The sequence below is a fragment of the Globicephala melas genome, chromosome 1 (assembly GCF_963455315.2).
Source record: "Globicephala melas chromosome 1, mGloMel1.2, whole genome shotgun sequence".
Lineage (NCBI taxonomy): Eukaryota > Metazoa > Chordata > Mammalia > Artiodactyla > Delphinidae > Globicephala > Globicephala melas.
Window position 1 is genome coordinate 172,916,154 of NC_083314.1, and position 20,421 is coordinate 172,936,574.

The following is a 20,421-nucleotide window of genomic DNA, read 5'->3' on the forward strand; positions in this document are numbered from 1 at the left end:
CCACAATGGCTGAGCCATGCCTCTTTCGTGACATGTTCTCTAATTCTTACAGTAACCCGAGGTCAGGATAATTATCACCATTTTACAGCTAAGGCTCAGTGTGAAGCAAAGCAATGTGCCCAAGTGGGTCCATTTGGATTTTTTGGTTGCAGGTCCTGAGAGTTCCATCAACTGCCCTTCCTTCAGCCACACCCAGAGCTCTTCTCTCCCCAAGAATGAAAAAGGGGGTTCAGGGTGACTCCTGTCTGCTAAGGTCCAGGCATCCCTTGCCTCTTTACACATGTTCTCGTGCCTTTACACTTGTTCTCGCTATCCAGAATGCTCTCCCCTCCCCTGACCCCAGGCATGGAGCCAGTTCAGACGCATCCTTCAAAATGTGGCTCGCAAGTTCCCTCCTCCATACTCCATGTGGAAGGAAGACTCAGACTCGGGAGCATTTAGGAAAGGAAAGTAGTTTTTGCAAAAAGGTGTAAACTAATTAGACTTTGGAAGGTCTGGTTTGCCAAATTACACACACGCACGCACACAGCAGGTTCTTAAAGGAAAACACACACCTCACAATCACCAGGGTTGCCAAGTTTTCATCAGTTTGTTCTTGATGGAAAAGCAGGCATTTCTCCTAATGTTATTCTTTCTCATGAAGCCACAGGGACACCCAGAATCTTCAGACATCAGCGTTCCAAACACTGGGGACAGGATTCTCATTAGGGAGTCAGCAACTTATGCGAAATGCTCCTTCATTTGGGAACTCGCACCGGACGAGGTGCCCCTGTTATTCTTGCTTTATCTCAGAGGGTCAAGTGTGGGTTTGGTTTTGGTGTCGGTCGCCACAGATGGGATGCCTGTGCTGATGCCTGACGGTGACGGTTTTATTAACGCTGATCCTCACAACATCCTCATGGGGCAGGCATTTGATTCAGCACATTTTACAGAGAGTCTCAGACAAGGACACTGAGACTCGGAGAGTCTAAGGAATTTGCCCAAAGTCAGAGCAGGGAGGTGGCAGAGCTGGGAGGTGGCAGAGCTGGGAGGTGGCAGAGCTGGGAGGTGGCAGAGCTGGAAGGTGGCAGAGCTGGGAGGTGGCAGAGCTGGGAGGTGGCAGAGCTGGAAGGTGGCAGAGCTGGGAGGTGGCAGAGCTGGGAGGTGGCAGAGCTGGAAGGTGGCAGAGCTGGAAGGTGGCAGAGCTGGGAGGTGGCAGAGCTGGGAGGTGGCAGAGCTGGAAGGTGGCAGAGCTGGGATCTGCGCCGAGCGCCCGGCCCCTAAATCTGGGTCATTCTTCTTCGTGCAGCCACGTCCCTGCACCCTCCCTCACCCTTACTCAGCTGTCTGTCTCCACACCCACTCACAGCTCTGGGTCAGGCATTGTCTGTCGTACTCACCTCTGTATCACCAGCTCCTGGCCTAGGCTTGACACATACAAGGAACCCAGTACATGTCAGTAGTTGATGCATTAATGAGGGATGTGAAACCCATGAAGTTTGCCGTGAGCGCTGCCTGCAGAGAAGGGTGCTGAGGCCTTTGGGTGATGAAGGGCTCAAGCTGCCTCATCACAGTGGACCCCACCAACTCCGAGACCCCGGCCAGCTGATCGGCGTGTCGCCCAAGCCTCCTGGTGACCCAGGGCCACTCCACTCTCCAACTTCCCGGCAGGCATAATCAGCCAGCATGTTCACGGCCCGTGTAGGACTCCTGCCCACCCAGAACCAAGACAAAACGTGCGCCTGCCAAACGTGATACTTTTGGGCAAGAAATGAACATCGCCAGAATTCCCAGAGATGAACAGTCCGCTTCCGACAATGGTCCATCTGCCAGCCGACAGGATGCATTTGCTTTGGGAGCGACTGATCCTCTGACCAAGAGTATTTTTGGACCCAGCAGGTGGCAAGAGTGGTGGGCAGTGCCTGATGCCAAGAACAGCCACAATCCAAGTGCTCACCAAGAGACTCTGGGCCCCAGATCAGTGGATTGTTCCTCTTTCTAGGTATTTACTTTCAAAGTTCTCAGAAATTGAGTAGTTGGAAAGAGAGCTCCATTCAGACTGACTCGTGGTAGCTGAGCCAGGAAATGACCACATGAACCGAGAAGTCAGTTCTGCTTCAGCTATTTAGGCATCGATTCTCCCCCTCATCCCCAAAAGATGTGAAGGGAATTAATAGGTGACATTGCATGTTGTCTCTGGCTGGTGGCCCTGTCCATGCAGTTGGCAAGACATCACGAGACAAGCCAGCTCGCCTGTGCGTGTTCTCACTCATCCAGTGAAAGCCTGCGGGGCCCGCTGCACTCTGGGCACCGGAGCTCATTCATGACATCGGTCCCGGTTCTCCCGTCCCTGCTCCATCTGTAAGCTGGCTCCATTCGATTGCTTCTCCTTGTGTCTTCAGGATGCAAGGGACTGTGACCTGAGTCCAGATCCAGCCCCTGCCAGCTGCTGTCTAGGTGCCCTTAGGCAAATCGCTTCACCTCTGAGCTGCAGGTTGATGCGTCACGTGGGACCCCCTGAGGCCTTTGGGGCTTGCTCTGCACTTAATAACTACTGTTTATTGAACATACTACGTACCAGGCACTCTGCTAAGTGCTTTGCATATTTTCCCTCCTTTAATGTACAGACAACCCTAAGATGCAGGTATGGGTATTCCTTTTGCTAATGAAGAGGTTGAGTGCAGGGACTGTGTCCGTTTCCTTCGCCCCTGCGTCCCCAGCACCTGGTGTGGGTCTGGCACAGAGAAGAGGTATAATAATGTACGTATGGAGGGCCTGGGACTCAGCTTGAGCCAGTCTGATGGCACAGCTGGCCTTGCGGTATGGTAGATGTGACCACACAGTGCTTGGCGTGTGGTCAACCCCCAGTAAATTAGAGTCCCTCTCTCCCGCTCTCCATCAGTCTATCCAGATGGATTTTCCAAGGCTGTGGCTCTCACTGCCTCTGAGCTCAGTAAAAGACAGTAACATCTTCAGCCTGGCAGCTCCTGGGAGGGAATGGAGCAAAATGTGGGATTCATTTGCTGCTTTTTTTTTTTTGGCTGCTCCGAGGGGTTTGCGGGATACTAGGTCCCCGACCAGAGATCAAACCTGGGCCCCTGGCAGTGAGAGTGCCAAGTTCTAACCGCTGGACTGCCAGGGAACTCCCTCATTTGCTGCTTTAATCTAAACTAACAGGGTCTTTCTGACAGGCCTGTAGCTGCAGACCATGCCAACCCCCTTTGAAAGGCATCTGCATCCTCTTGGTGATGCAGATATCCTTGACCTTAGCCGTCACACCTGCTGAAATGCATTTGCTCGCACATGGAACCTGGGTCGTCTCAGCTGTGTAAAGGCAAGGATTCAGGAGCTTGCTCCGGCCTCTCGGGGGCCCGGCCTCGCTGCTCCACCATAAACCCTCAGGGCTCAGCCACCGGTTGACCCACGTCACCCTCCTCCCGACGGCAGGTTGGCCGTCGACCCTCGTGCCTACTAGATAAATCCACTCAGCTTCCAGGGGCCCCAGGTCTGAGCTGGAAGAGCCTCCAGAAATGGCTTTGTTTAACATCTTCATCTTACAGGCAAGGAGAAGGAGACCGGGAAAACACGTGGTCTAAAGGCAGTGATGACCGGTGTTTGTGTTGGGAGTTTGATGTTGTTATGATAGAGGAACCCAGAAATGCCCAGATCCTAGCCCTGGAAAAGATCCTGTCTCCCCACAGGATTCCCAAGAGTGATGAGCACGTAGACTCTAGCTAAATGTGGCCAGGGTACCTACCACTGACCACCACCTAGGCTGGCACCAGAAACCCCTGGGGAAGAGCTTGGCTGAAGCTGTGCTGGGTCACACCGCAGGCTCAGCCCCCAAAAGCTCCACACCTGATCCAGGGACCTACCTCATCCTGGCCGGCGGCAGCATGGAGGAAGGGAGTCAAAGGAGAGAGGGGGACAAAGTGGGCACCATCCCCACCAAACGGGATGGAGACGGGGCCACAGAGAGAATATGTGGGCCTGGTCCTCCTCGAGGGACTCAGCTTGGAGAGGCAGCAGAGCTGTAGTCTGACTTCCCGATGTACAGTGACCTGCCCACAAGTATATCAGTGTCCTTGCACTTGACCAGTCAGACCAGCACCCCCTCTTCCCTTGGGGGCAGTAGTGGGAAGAAGGTGGGCAAAAATGTGCTGGTATAAAAGGAGGAGAGGCTGTGAATTTCACTGCTCCTGCAGCTGAGACCAGACAGAGCCCAGGTCCTTCACTCCAAGGCCAGAGCCTGTGCCCTCTGTCCAGCCATCTCAGGACCATCAGCACGCTCTGGACCTGTTGTGCAGAAGCTCCCCTGGGCTGCTTTATTCCAAGACCTGTCTCCCTAGCCTGCCTTTCCTACCACCTGTCTAGCCATCTATAGACACACTTCTTACTCCTAACTCAAATGTATACGGGGCGTGAGGAGTGGGTTAACCCCTCATTAGGAAAGTCATAGAAAAGTCTGCTAATAATTACCCAGAAAGCCACAATTCCCCACGCCACGGGGGTCAAAAAGGCCTGGTTCAAATCTCAGTTCCACCATTTATGAGCTCTATGACCCTGTGCAAATTATATAAGTTCGTCAAGCCTCCCTCATAGTAAAAATAGATCTAATGACACCCACCCATCAAGATACTTAGGGGCTTCCCTGGTGGCGCAGTGGTTGAGAATCTGCCTGCTAATGCAGGGGACACGGGTTCGAGCCCTGGGCTGGGAGGATCCCACATGCCGCGGAGCAACTAGGCCCATAAGCCACAACTTCTGAGCCTGCGCGTCTGGAGCCTATGCTCCGCAATAAGAGAGGCCGCGATAGTGAGAGGCCCGCGCACCGCGATGAAGAGTGGTACTGTGAGGACAGACAAAATAGCACGTGTAAGGCACCTAACACAGGGCCTGGCTCACAGTAAATGCTTGGTAATTGGCTAAGGTCGTTGCACAGCAGGTGGTTTGCAGTCTTGAAAGCATTAGAACACTGTAAAGGGCACTTAGCACTCAGTGTAATCACAGTTTGATGATCCAGAGACACTTCAAGAACATCACCTTGGGGTCAGTCAGTATGATGGGCCTTGGTTCATTCTTTTATCCCATGGACATCAGAAATTATGGAGTCTTAGACTCAGGGTTCCAACGGACATTTGGAATCATCTGATTCAGACCCCTACACATACAGGACCCCCTTAACATCATGCATCAGAGGTCTCTACTAGTGTCTGCTTACTTGCTTCCAGGGACGGGAAGCTTAGACTCTGCCCAGGGTAGTTAGGACCTTAAGAACAGATCGATTTAACCTGAGAGTCAGTGGCTTGTGGGCCGTGCACCATCAGGCCCTGCTCAGAGAGTCTGTTAAGGTGGCTCATGTTCATCTATTTCCAGGGAGGCCTCTGGCACCGCAACAGGGCCCCGAGTTCTTCAGTGCCTGCGCGGCCAGCATGTCCTCAGATCTGCTGTTGGCTTTTCAGAAACATGTTTTTATCCATTTTGAACTCAGAGCTGATCAGAGTCCCATTAAGTTCACAAAGACAGTGTTGAGAACTGAATGCTGATTCATTTCAGTCCACCATAATTGTCACTTTCAAGCAGATGGAGCAGATGTCTGTGTTCACTGTCCGAGCTCCTGGGGAAACAGATTATCTGCCAAAGCTTCTCTCCACAGGGAGAGGAAGGGAATTCTTTTCCTGGCCATGGTGAGCCCTGATGACCCATAAACAGGTCCCTTGCGTGAGTCCCAATTGATAGTAACTGAAGAATCCAGACCCTCTGCAATGAAGGAGCACCCCTCTGGGGCTTTGAGGATTCCAGGAGGGGAAGAAATCATAAGTCTCCTTAATTTACATATTACTGAAGCATCTCAGTTCACAGCATTCTGTAATGGAAACTGTTGGGGTTTGTTTCCTTGTATCTAAGATATCCGTGACCATCGAGCCTGCTTAGCCAATATCACCAAAACGGTTGTCTTTTAGAAAATTGCCAGGCCTGTTTTGCAGGACAGAAGATTAGAACATTCCTGCCTGTGGGTGGTGTGTTCCCTATACTTTGTGTTTTAATGACAGGGTCTGAGTTTGGGGGCCTCCATCCCTGCCACCCCAGCACAGATGTCCCTGTGTGAAATCTGACCTTTCAGGTCTCTATTATGTTCCTCTTTATTCTTTGCGTCTTCCATCTTTGGTTCACTCATTTACTCAGACATCCATTTATTTATTTATGCAAAGCCCATCTCCTGGATTTGCAGAACTTCTCAGGAAATACGGATAAATATAAAACATCAGGACCAAAAAAACACAGATGTGAACAGGAGGCATGAGCCAGTTGGGAAGCCCAAATACAGCAGAGTGGACCCTGCAGCCAGGCCTGGCCTTGAATCCCAGCTCCGCCACTTACTAGCTGAGCACATGTACCCAGTCACTGTGCCTCAGTCTCCTTGCCTGTGAAATGGGTCTAGTAATAGCTTCTTCAGAGCTTGATGGAAAAGATTAAGTGGGATAATATATGTAATGCACTTAGCAGAATGCTGGCAAATAGTAGGCATTCAGTAGCCACTATCTTTGTCCCTGTTACTGTCATTACATATCCTCTTGTTATTACCCAGTTGCTATTACTGAGCTGTGCCTTCAGCTACTCATTTCCTAGCAATCAAAGCAAAAGCAGAAAGCACTGACTGCCTGTTTCTCACTTCTGTGAGGGGACATGGAGATGCGAGCTCCAGGGGTAACAAGACCTTCCATTTCAACCTGACTCACTCTGTCTGAGTGTTGCACCCTCTCCTTTCAGGAGCTAAGTGCCCAGGTTCAGACTTCATTAGCCGTTAGACTTCAAACAGCTCTGCCTTTGGCTAGCTAGAAAGGTTACAAACCCGGAACCATGAGGATGACGCCATGGCTGGGAATGACCTTTCCGAGGTGCTGCCTAATTGTCAGGAGGGTGGTAGCAGGGGCGTCTGCAGACACTCAGACAGGAGATAACGATGTCTTCAGCTTTGAGCACCTGGGTACTTGGAAGAATGTAAATAGGCAACAGGTCCCCCAAGTTGGAGTCTTATTTGGGGGAGTTTACATTTTGTAATTTAGCAATTGCTGGAGATTGAGGCTTCAGGGGACTGTTGCCGAACCTGGCTCACAGCTTAGAGCGCAAGGTTTTTATTCTTCCTGCCACATTTCTCTGCAGAAGTTTGATGGAGAACAGCTGCTCATCTTCAAAATGAGAAGCCATCGTTCCAAGATGGGGAGGGGGGAAGGGAGCGGATGTTTATTGAGCACCTACTGTGTGCCAGGTAGGAACAGAATCCACCTTGATCTTTCCAGTCACCTTGAGAGGTGTGAGCATTACTACACCTGGATGCAGGTGTTACATTTTCCATTTTTACGAATGAGGAATCAGATGCCCAGGGAGGTTTTGTGACTTGTCCAAAGGCACACAGCCAGTAATGAGCAAATCTGGGATTCTAACCCAGATGCGTCTGACTCTAAACCGCTTCCTATTGACCCTTCTTTTCTGCTGCCTCTTATGGTAAGCTTGCTACCCTCAAATTGCCTGTAATCTAGGTAAGAGAATGCAATCCAGCCTTAAAAAAAGGTAGATTAACAGTACCACATGCTTCACTGCAATGGCCTAGACATTGAGCAGTTCAGAAGAGGGAGCCTTCTCCTTCCAGGTGGCAGGGAAGGCTTCAAGGAGGAGGTGGCAGGCCTTGAGGAACAGGTAAGCCTTGAGAAGCTGTGAGGGAGACAGGAGGCCTTAGAGCCAGAGACTGGCAACAGCAAAGATCCAGAGAGAGGAAGTGAACGATATGGGGAGGGCAGGTAACCTGAGCCAAGATGGCTGCTGGGAAGTTGGGAGAAGTAAGCTGGGAGAGATGAACAGGGTCCAGGATTCCAGGGCTCGACTGTTGAGCGGACGCAGGCTCTGACTTGAGTCTTTCATGTCAGCACTTTCTCTTAATGTATTTATCTATCAATCAGCAGACATCTTCTGAGGGCCTGCCAAGTGCCAGGACTTGTGCAGGGCACAGAGGGGTCAGAGATCAGCCAGACCCCATCCCCGCCTGCGGAGAATTCGGGTGGGGAGGGACTCCCTTCAGAGCGTGCTCCCCACTCCATCCCCAGCCATCCTGCCTGCAGCTGCGCAGATCCGCCCATCTGCTGGTCCCGGAGGCCACTCTTCTCTCTCATTCTGCTTCCTGAGGCCAGGATCTCCAGCCCCCGGTTCGGCCCAGCCTTAGATGCCCCTTAAGAGGATTTGTTGAACTGCAGCAAATGAAGCCAGTTGATTGAGTGCCCTTCCTGCCAGGCCCTTCCCATGAAGTGTCTCTTTGATGGTCACAGCCAACCTGGGTAGGCCCTAGGCCTGCCTGACTCCCCCAGCAGGGCTCTCTCCACTGCCCCGTGGGGACCGTGGACCTGTCCCTTTCATTGTACAGCTGAGTGTTTACCCAGCTTGTCCATGCTGCACAGCTAGTAAAAGGCAGGGCCAGGGAAAAAAAGGCAGAGTCAGATCTAGAGCGGGCTTCTCTCAGGGACCCCGGGGAGCAGCGGGCGCTCTAGGCTGTGGTCAGCTCACCCCTTGGCAGGTGGCCTTCCAGCAAGGTCCTGGAGGAGTGCCAGGCCCAGGAGGCGCCTGGAGCATTTGTGGTTGCCACAGCACCACCTTGTGGTCACTCTTGGGGCGTGCACTTCACAAGCCCGGCATGGAGTGGGTTTCCAGCAAGAGCTCGCTGGGGAGTGTCTACCGGCTGCCTTCCACTGAGGGCTTGTGAAGAACTGAGCAGCTGCTCCTGCTTTCTGAGAATTTCCATGTCACCCAGCTACATTCTCCTTGTTTGCATTTATTAGGCATCAAAGATACAAAGTGGTGGGTAGGGGAGCTCCCTGGCGGTCCAGTGGTTAGGATTCGGCACTTTCACTGCCAGGGACCTGGGTACGATCCCTGGTACGGGAACTAAGATCCCACACGCTGCACGTCATGGCCAAAAAAAAGAAAAACAAGATACAAAAAGGAGGAGGAACTAATATTTACCAAGTACCTGCTGTCACAGGTGGTTCCAGACATCATCCCATGGCCCCTTCCCAACAGCCCTGCAAGTTAGCAATTCTTGGGCCAGTTTCCAGATGAGGAAATGGAGAGGCGTGGTCTGGCCCAGCCCAGGCAGTGCAGGGCCCATCACACCCCTGCTCACACGTTATCAGAGCAGAAGTTCTGCCCGCCTAAGTATGGCTGGACCTTCCTGGCAGCCGCTGCCCAAAGTGTGCTGTTATTTCAATGAACTTTTTTATCCCCAGATGAAAGTCAGGAGGAAATGATCTGAAAAAGAATTTCTTATAAGAAAAGAAAGAAAAATCAGATCCCATTAGTGATGTCATCTTTTTTTTAAATGACCAAAAGTATACAAGTTCACGGTCCTGTGGCACTTTTTTTTTTTTTTAAGATGGAAGGGAACTCAGATGGGGTTGTTTTTGAGAATTCCACAGCATCCCAGACATCACTGGGGGGGCCCCTGCCATGTGGCAGACCTATGTGGAGAAAGTCATTGGCAGAGAAGAGGAAGAGCAATGGGTATCTCCCATTACCCGTCCGGGGACCTGGGCTCAGGCTAAGGAGGTCCGTGGACACACACTCATGCTCACGGGGACATTCAGAGATGCAGGCTGCTGCCAGGTCTGAGCCGCTTAGCGATCCGGGGCTCCACGGGTTGGCAGAGCTATTCATGCAAGGAGATGGCGGAGTTCGTGAGAAAGACATTACTACCAGCAGCCTTATCAGTGATCTCTGCCCTGACTGTTCCTTACCAGCAGTCACTGTGCCATCTGCTTCAGGAACGGAATAAAGGGTTGTAAAGCTTGGGAGGGGGTAAGAGGAAGCAACCATGGGGAAATCTTATTTTGTACCTGGATCCAGTCACATTAAGTAAATGACCCAGTTGAAACATGACCACCTTTTAAAATAACTGCTGTCAGAAAGCAAACCTGACACTGTAGCCCAGAGAACATCAAAAGTTCAGTGGACTCAGACTTGCTAAACTATAGCCAATGCTGTGGACACCAGGTTGTAACCGCTAGCAGAATGATAATAACCACTGTGGGTTCACAACCAGGTTCCCAACCACAGGCATTATCATACAGGATCATGATTTGTGTTGTTTCTATTTAGCATGGGTGTTCCAATTTAATATTTTTATATCAATTCATAATCTTTACCTAAATGTATTTATTTTGTAAGGAATCATTACCTCAGCTGGAAACCGAGTATTATCATACATGAAAAGAATCATTAAAAAATTAAAACATTAAAAATAAAACAATCATATTAAGATCTAGCATGATGTTGTCACCTGCCAAAGACCCTGAGCCTGAGACCTATCCTTTTTCTTTTAAAGAGGAGATGGTTAACATACAGTGGAGAAATATTATAGCTATATTAGCAATTTCTGGAGTGGCAATAGTGTGAACTAATCAGCCTGAAAATTCTCTCACTACAAATACTCCAGAAATGCTAGATGAACTATAGCAAATACCTCTTTAAATGCTTAGCTGGGCTCCCAAAAAGTAAAGGAAATCACCAGAGGTGAGGAACAAGGAGGGAGCAGAAAACCAGATTAATAAGCATGTTGCCCTGACTAGGGGGAAAAAATATGTCTTCTTGGGGAATTCAGAGACACAGGGCCATGCCTCACTCGGGTTTAGGGTTCACATTTATACCACCTGCGTGATCCAGGAGTTCCCCAAGTCAAAAAATTGACACCAGACTAGTCTGGGGAAAACTAGGTCCTCAATCCAAACTACACAGATTCCCATGTAAGAGCAGCTTTAAAGATGAGCTCGTATTCCAGACTTAAAAAACACATGGGGGGGAAAAGAACCCATGTGGGAAAGTCACAAACAAACATCAGGATTAGATGCTCAGTCTAATAGAACAGCTTGAAAGAGCTCCCCCTCAAAAAATAAGCAGGTTTACAATTATTAAAGATATAAATTAAAACATTGAAAAATAAGTGGAAAGAGTAAGGCATTGAAAAAAGAACAGGGAGATTTTAAAATAAATCAAATGGAACTTTTAGAAATGAAAATACAGTCATTGAAATTAAAACCTTGGTGGATGGGGACTTCCCTGGTGGCTCAGAGGGTAAGAATCCGCCTGCCAATGCAGGGAACACGGGTTCGAGCCCCGGTCCGGGAAGATCCCACATGCCGCGGAGCGACTAGACCCGTGAGCCATGGCCGCTGAGCCTGCGCGTCCGGAGCCTGTGCTCCACAATGGGAGAGGCCACAACAGTGAGAGGCCCGTGTACCACAAGAAAAAAAAAAAAAGAAAAAAAAACCTTCGTGGATGAATTAAACAACAGATTAGACAAATCTAAAGAGAGAAATAATGAACTGGAAGATTGATTTGAAGAAATTACAATGCATCCCAGAGAGATAAAGAGAAGATAGGAAAGGGAAGTTAAGTTCAACATTTGCCTAATACCAACTCCAAAAACAAGAGAGTAGGAGAGAGATACCGTTTATTGGCTGAGAGTTTTCCAGACTTGATTCCTGAGGTTCAAGGAACATGAGTCTTGAGAAGGATAAATATTTTACACCTATGCACATCATAGTGAAGTTGCAGAACTCCAAAGATAAATTATTTAAATGATTACTTTAAAAATGATTTTGTTAAAATGATTCTTACAAAGAAAGTTCAACTAGACTGATGAGACTTCTGAAAACAATAGAAGCCAGAAAAGAAAGAAAAAGAACTGTCCATCTAAAATTCTATATCCAGCTAAACTATCATTCAAAATGGAAGCCAAAAGGTATTTTCAAAGACTGAGCAAGTTTACCTTTAAGAGACCCTTGCTGCAATACCTACTCAAAGATCTACTTCAAAAAACAATGAATATTACTGTGATAACACAGAGAGAATAGCCCTGTTCCCAGAATCCAGGGCCATGCTGGTAAACACTAGCTGCCTTTATCATAATTGACTAAGAGCCTCCAGACCCTGTTCTGCAGCTGTGACCTCTGGCCCTCTGAATCTGGTGTCTGTGCTTGATCTTGAACTTGATCGAGATCAGTACTTGAACACCCCACCTTGATCTTGCCTAAAGGATTCTTTGGCCTACTTTTCCAGTTCTCTAGGTGGATCCTGCCTTCACTCAGGGGCCCCAAACCACATCCCTGAAAACAGCCACTTGGAAACAGCCCAGCTGGGCCACCCCAGCACCCTGGCATTATTCCCACCCAGTGTTCTTCCCACTCCTTCCCCTTCTCACTAAGTGAGAATTCAAAGAAACATTCATCTAGTACTGGTATCATCGGGGATTTTTAACCCTTTGCTTATTGCACGTGACCTATCAGTACTTTGCAGTGTTTTAGATATATTGTGTATTATCTGTGGTAGACTGATTGCAAAAACTGGCCCTACTTCTCCACCCCTCCCTGTACCCACATCCTTTTCAATATGACCCTGAAGCTCTTCCCATCAAGAAGTGGAGTCAGTTTCTTCACCCCTTGAATCTGGGCTGGCCTTGTGACTTGCATTCACTAAAAAAGGTAGAGGAAATGACATCATGTCAGTTTCAAGCCTAGGCCTCAGAAGGCCTTGCACATGGATTCCACCCTCCTAGAACCTTGCCATTGTCTTAAGAACGAGTCAAGACTAGCCCACTGGAGGATGGAGATAACATGGGGTAAAGCCAAGTTATCTTAGCCAGCCCCCAGCCTACCTACCAGCTGGTTGTAGACACATGAGTGAGCCCAGTGGGATCAAGCATGCCTGGATAATCTCAGCAGAACTGCCTAGCCCACTGGTAGGATCATGAGAAATAACAAATGGTTACTTTAAGCCACTGAGTTTGGGGATGACTTGTTACACAACAATAGCTAGCTGATAGAACATATATGACGTTTTATTTATGTATACGCGTATATATAATGAAATTGCTTGTTTTATACTGGCTCACAGCCTACAGTTTACCAGCAGCTGTACTTCCAAGTTATGTCGTCTTAGTCAGTTTGACCTTTCTGATGGGGAATTGAGTTTGGGTGTTAGGGTGTAGGTGGATTGCCATAACTCTCCATCAGAAAACAGAAAGTGTGTCATCTTTCATGTGGACCCCCTTTTCCTTTTTCTTTGCGTTATCTTTTCGCCCACTTGGTTTGGCAGATGTTCCTGAGATTACCAAAGCAGAAGGTCGTGTGCCTTTGGTGTGGTGTCCACATCAGGATATGAATCTTCTAGCAAAGTCTAGCCTGCTAGTGCATCTCTTGGCTCAGCCAAATTGGAACTGTTCATCTTGGCAGGGTGTGTTGTTCTGTTTTTAATATACAATTTTAGAAGATGTCACAGTTATCAAAAGACATATGTTTTAAGTCAAGATTATGTTTCATAGCAAAGGGAAGTAGGACAGGAGAGTAGGAGAGAAAATGTAGGAATAACTGAATTCCACTCTGCCACTTACTCTGTGACCTTGGGCAAGTTACTTACTGTCTCTGAGGCAAGCTTTTCCCATCATAAAATGGGAATAGTACTGCTTAACTCTTAGGATCATTATGAGAAGTAGATGAAATAATATATGTATAAAGCACTTAGCCTATCCCGAGGTAAGCAGTGATGATGGTGATGATGAAGATAAAGAAAAGAAGGAGGGGGGTTAAGAAATAGAATACCAGAACTTTGTTTTTAAAAAAAAAACAACTTTGCAGTAAGATCTCTCTCTCCAATTTCATTCCCAGCCCCTAAGAAGTTGACCAACATTACTGTCCATGATGTTTGAAGGACAAAGCCAAGGCAAAAGAGTTTGTCACTAAGCTCAGATACATTTAAACATCCTGACCCTTGAATTCCTAAACTCCCACTTAGCTGAAAACTATTTCTGGGCTGTCACTTAGATACCAGCTGAAATGCAGAACAGACTGTCATTCAGTCAACGGGCTCTTTTCATCTCCATGACAGCAGACATCGCCTTTGATGGGATTTCTTTCCCTTCCATGGAATTGCATCTATCAGTTGCTTTGTCCTCAGGCAGACCCGGCTTTAGCCCTCCGCTCCCCACACACCTCCAGGAGAGGTCAGGCATATGCAGATTAATTTTGTGGGTCCCGGGATGCTAGTAACAGCCTTACCACTTTGCCAGATGAAAGGGATGGAAATCAAAAGGGAGAGATGAAGGCTTACTCCTTCCATAAAGAATTCATCCCAAATCCTTATAATATATCCAAACGGGCTCCCTTAAACGATTCTTTCCAGTGTGAACCTCATTCCACTGGGGGCGTCGAGGGGTGGGGGACAGTCAAAGCCTCCCTTCATCTCCCTTTATGCCTGGCTCCTGCCCTCTCCCTCTCCCTTTGGCCACGTCTGTGTGTTTATCATGCGGGCGTATGTGTATCTTTGGAATGGATTTCGTTTTGTGTTAGATGCAGTTCATATCATTTACTTCAAGGTCTGTTTTCTGGACTCACAGTCGGGAGATCATTTCCTCCCTCGTTTCCCACCTTATCACTCACTGCACACATGACCCCCCGCCAGGAGGGAGAAAATCCTTCCTTTTTGCTTCTCAAACTTTGGTCTTTGCAGCCCAGGAGAATCTCATTACTGACAGTGTGATAGGCCTATGGGAGTTTGTGATGTTGCCTTTCTGGCCGTTTGATGAGATTTCTGTGTAACTCCTAGAGGAGGGTGTTTGGAAAGACCTGGAAAGCGCTGCCTGGGCCTGCGTCACTTTCAGAAAGCCCACTGTATGGAGAGGACAGAATGACAGAGGGGAAGCTGGGACTGGTTGTTCCCAGTGACAGTTGGTCCTCCCTCATTGTACAAAAGGATTCTCCGTGGGACGCTTTGAAAGAGCTGGCCCTACTTGGTACATTTTAAGAATGTTTAGTTTAACAAAAGCTCAGTTTATATATGATTTTCAAGGCCAAGGCTCTAGTGTAAAGGGACTCTTGCCGTTGTGAAGAACAGCCTATTCTCAACTCTTGGGTTTTCTTTTGAAAAGCTAAGACAGTCTCCAGACTGCCAGGAGCGCCAGGTGGTAAAAGTGTCATATCAGGAATTGGCGTGAACTGCTGAAGGAGTGATAAGAGCAGCTGACAAGATAGAAACTGATTTATCTAAATTCTGAGTGATAAAAGCAAGTGAGGATGGTTGCACAACCATGTGACTATACTTAATGCTACTGAACCGTACACTGAAAAATGGTTCAGATGGAAAATCTTATGTTAGGTGTATTTCACCACAGTTTTTTTTTTTTTTAAATTTTGGGAATTCCCTGGCGGTCCAGTGGTTAGGACTCCCAGCTTTCACTGCCGAGGGTGTGGGTTCAATCCCTGGTCAAGGAACTAAGATCCCTCAAGCCATGTGGCTCGGCCCAAAAAAAAAAAAATTAAAGTAAATGAGGAAGTGTTTAACCATTGTTTACAGCTCTTCAGCTGCTTCTCTCTAGAGGCTGTGCTCTGAAGGAGACCGATGCTACTGTCCACTGCTACCAGATGCCTGGCATCACCACTCCCCACAACAAACTCCTAAAATAGTGCCTGCAGTTAGCAGCTGGCTAGAAACAGGCACGGTGACTATAACGGCTGAGCCATCTCCAAAGACAGTGCCTCATGCCCAGCATTTCTACCTAGTTGCCAAATTGATCATCTGCACGGGAATAACAGGGGACACCACGGACCAAGCCGTGTGCCAGACACCGCCCTGAACATACAACCTCACGCCAGCCCTGGGAAATCAGTATTATTATATTCTCTCCATTTTAAAGATGAGGAAGCTGAGGCTCCAAGTTATTAAATAACTGACTTCAGTTCACGTACAACCGAGATTTGAACACAGATTTCTCTTGTGCCAAAGGTCAAGCCGCTTCCCCTGGACTGGTGATTCCCAGCCTTTTTGAACCTAAGCCCTTTCTAAAGGCAAACACTTCACAGCCCTGCCTATGGCAGTCATCCCACTTTCAGCATCTCCTGGTGGAAAAAGTATGTAATGACCACAAACTACCGGAATCCAGGAATTCTGTGAGTTGCAACAGCATCTGATACAGTCTTAGAATCATGACACCTGCTGTGTGAGACGGGAGACATTTAATTGGACGACAGCAGTTCACAATTGTGTAGTTTCTTAGGCCCTCGAAGTTGCTGGGTCTTTGTCCCCAAAGATGGGGCACCCTGAGCTGTACCATGAATCATCTGAAGAGTCTGGAGACCCTGAGCCTTCTTATTATGTAGGCCAAGCCTAAGGGACTTTTGTTAATACAGGTGATGTCGGTGCTTCTTGGGAGGGTCACCACGAGCCTCTGGGTCACATTGTCGGAAGCCAGCAGAGGAGGCTGAGGCAGAGTCAGCTTTGGAAGGACTGGTCATTATTCTTGCCCACTGCAGACTGCAGTCAGTCACAGTAGCATCTGTTCCCCTGGAGCAGAGCTCTGGAAACCAGCAATTGAAGAGCTGAGAACCCTGGTTAAATACTCTTCCATTTACTTTCAGCCAAGTCAGCTCTCTTCGTTTGCTTTTATCCAGTCTACAGAGATCCTCAACTAGAGCCTCTCGGAAGAAGTTATACTGGGAGGAAAATTTTTAAAATTAAAAAAATAAACTTTTTGCATGTATTCTCAACATGAAGGGTTGCTGAGTCCCACAGCTTGCTTTCATTCATCCCACAAATACTTACTGAGCAGAGCATCTGTGCCAGTTGCTGTTCTAGGCACTGGGGATTCCCTGGCTCAACCCTTGAGGAGCTCACGTGTAGTAGGAGACAGATCATAGGAGAGACTGTGAAAGTAAAATAGGCAGTAAGTCAGATGGTCTCAAGTGCTGTGGAGAAAAATACATCAGAGAAGGGAGATGGGGCACCTGGTAGGTGTGGGAGGTTGCATCTTCCTCCCTTTGGAGGGTGGCAGTTCAACAAAGAGGTGAAGGATCAGGTTGGGGGGTGAGGCTTGTGGATGTTGGAAGGAAGCGTATCAGGAGGAGAGATCAGCAAGGGAAAGGCCTGGCATGTTCTGGAACAGCAAGGCCGGTGTGGCTGGAAGAGAGTGAGCAAGGGGAAAGTGTGGGGAAGGTCACGCAGGGCTTCGAGGGCTGTTGAAATGACTTTAACTCTGACTCCACAAGAGATGGATCCCACAGGAGAGTTTTGAGCACAGGAGTGAAATGATCTGACTTTCCTGCAGTGTCATTTACATATGACACAATCCCCCCATTTGAAGTGTACAATTCAGTGATTATTAGCGAATGTGCAGAGTTGTACAAACCGTCACCACGACCCAGCTGTAGAACATCTCCAGCACCCCCAAAAGGTACCTCATGCCTATGACTCAAATTTTAAAGGGATCTCTTTGGGTCCTGTGTTAAGAATAAAAAAAAGAGGGACTTCCCTGGCAGTCCAGTGGTTAGGACTCAGTGCTTTCACTGCCGTGGTCCCAGGTTCAATCCCTGGTCAGGAACTAAGATCCCACAAGCCACGGGGTGTGGCCAAAAAAAAAAAAAAGGAATGAAACTAAGAGGTAAGAGCAAAGACAGTGTGGGAAGGTAATGTTTCTCACCATACGTGAGTGAAAAAAAGGACTGAAAGTGGAGGGATAAAGACAGGACTAATAAAGCTTTTCTTCTGAATTGCCCCAGGGATGGAGCCCCGTTAATGCCAAAGGCATAAGAATGAAAGGCCTCCAACTTCAACAGTAAAAGTACTATATTAATAACATACACAAGACTGTTTAAAACATGAGCAATCCAAGCCCAAAAGCTGAACCTGAACTTGAGTCCTGAACTTGAAGGTGACTGATACACCTTGGATCCCTGACTATTTATAAAACTATGGAACTATATCTTAACACCTTAAAAATTCACAAGAAGAAAAGTTGGTGGTAGCAATATAGGAATACATCCCAACATGTTTCAGCAAACATTCGTGGTCCCTGCAGGAAAAAGACAGTGAGGTCATCTTATGTTCGTTATTATTAAAATGTTAAATGCCAGTTTCTTGCGTTGGTCTTGAAAAGCGGGGGTATTCTGCGCTGAACTCATGTCATGATGTGACGGATCATCTGTGCCCATGCAAGGGGACTGCTTGACACTAAAAGTGGTACCTGAGTGAGGATTCTCTGTATTTTACCTGGAAGGCTGAAATCTTCTGGTATTATAAGGTTTTGGACCAAACAGTGAATTTTGACATTTTTTTCTCCAGCATCTACTTCAGCAGCCAGTTTTCCTAACTCAGGTTTCCCCTCCTGGACCGTCTCATTCCGGGAACAGTACAGGATTTTCCCTTGGGTGGGTCTAAAATGATTCTCACCAACTTTCTCTAAGCTAACACCTGTGCATTACCAAGAGCCTGCCACGTGGCTTCTCTCTAGGTATGCAACTTCCTAGAGAGCAAATCATCTTTTAAAACGTAAGACAGGCACATCTGACCGTGGCAGCAGTCTGAGGATAAAGGGGAAGAGGTCTAGAAAGGCAGTTTGAAGCCAGGCTTCAGAGATAGGTAAATGTGTTTCCAGCTCCCCACCTACCCCGACTTGGTCTGACTGTGTTCTGGACTGTTTTGTGAGATTCAGCTACTAGTCTCAGCTCAGCAAAAGACACCTACCTTTGTTTGCTTTTCATAACACCTGTCGGATGGCTAGTCACAGGATCCTGACAGTTGCTCAGGGTAACCTGATAGGGAATGCTGCAGTTCCCCTGCCGGCCACAAGGAGGTCCCAGCCCTCCAGGCCTCGGCACCCAGGGCTGCGAAGCTGTCCCAGCTCCTCAGATGGAGAGATTCTGGGGGACAGGGCAGGTGCCCTGAGTGGCTGGCGTCGAGAGAGAGCTGCTAAGCTCAGTCGTTGACCCTGGGCCCACAGCCGTTTGGCACCGTGGGAGCAATGATAGCCCACCTGCGATCGCTGTGCTTTGAGTTGTTACCCGTAAACAGCAGAGAGAATGGCCCCAGGCCCCGACAGCTCCCCGTGCCGGGTTCTGGGCCCGGCTGTATTCTCACTACCTGTGTGACCGTGGGCATGCCCCACCCCCTCTGAGACTCCGTGTTTCCTCCTCTGCCGAGAGAAGGGGTCAGAATCAGAGCTACAGCCTTGCCAACAGCATAAGCACCTGAACTAGCCTTACATCAAACAGTATCTGAGTCATCCTTGCAATTCAACACGAACTACCAGCTTCCTGAAGTTTTCCATCCTTCTGCCAGATTATCCTATCCCTGGAAACAGAGGAGTGAAATCAGAATTCTGTGCCCTGGAATCTTATAACTCAGGGCCAGAGAGGAGCACAGGGGTTCTCAAACTCCTGTTAGCCTGGAACCGTTTACTCAGACAAACTCTGACACAACAGCCCAAGTGGAAAACAGACGCACTCTGGTTAGAAACCGGAGCCCAGAGAGAGGAAGCCACCTGTCCTGTGTCCCTCAGCAAGAGAGAGTGGTGGGACTGGCTGAGCTGTCCCTCCGGGGCCCACTCCCCAGGAATGACACGGATTATGCTACTCCCCAAACTTGGGGGGGCTCAGAACCTGCGGAGAGGCAGGGGCACAGGACAGGGGATGGGGCGGGGAGACACTGACTTCCACTGTGTGTTCACTATGCTGGGGTTTTCCCCACCATGATTTCATCCCCATAAAGACCACCAAGGCAGTACCATAGCCATCTGTAGGCTCAGAGAAGTTAAGTGACTTGTCTCAGACGTTACTGAGCCGGGATTTGAACCCAGGGCTTTGCAAGTGCAAAGCACATATCCTGGCTGTCCCAGGGGATGGCAATATATTTACTCATTCATTCATTCACACCTTTACTGAGCTCCAATTATAGACTAGGCACTGTCCTATACAGCTGTGACCAAGGCAGCCGGAGCCCCGCCCTCCCTGAACCCAGATATTAGAGGAGGAGACAGACGTAAACAAGTGAGGTGTGACAAGAAGAAAAATAGAGCCGGGTCAAGGGGTGACTGGGGGTGGAGGTGCACGTGCACCCCCAGGGGTCTAGAGCAGTGCTTCTCAAAGTGCGGTCTGCACTCCCATGTGTGAGCTGTTGGTTTCCAGTCTGCAAGATGATCAAAGAAACGCTGCTTTGCTGATCTATACTTACAAGACAGACAGCCCACGGGCCAGCCCTCATCCACGAGCTGCGCTCAGAGGAGCCCTGGCCTAAAATACTCTGAACCACTAGGTCAGTGCAGCTGCTGCGTGTACTTCGTGTCCCAGGATCCTGAGTCCCCCTCTCCTCTCCACTCCCACCTTCCCGCCAGGCTGTACTGACCCCAGAGGAAGGCTGTGGTGTCTCCTGCCCGGCACGTGCAATGCGCTAGGGGCCATCAGTCCCTTCTAAAGGGAGACACCCCATCTGAGTCCACGGCCAGTTGCGAGCTTCATGGAGGGTGGAAATAGACCTGGGTCCCGATTTGGGCCGTGCCACTTACTGGCCATGTGATCTTGAAAATGTCTTTCGTTTTCCTTAACTGTGAAATGGGGATGATGATGCATTGCAGGAATA

At 48.7% G+C, this 20,421-nt stretch overlaps 1 protein-coding gene across 6 annotated transcripts in view; it reads left to right on the plus strand.

The window, feature by feature from the left end:
• TMCO4 (transmembrane and coiled-coil domains 4) overlaps positions 1–20,421 on the plus strand; it is a 96,835-nt gene that overhangs the window by 60,569 nt on the left and 15,845 nt on the right. The window lies entirely within an intron of this gene.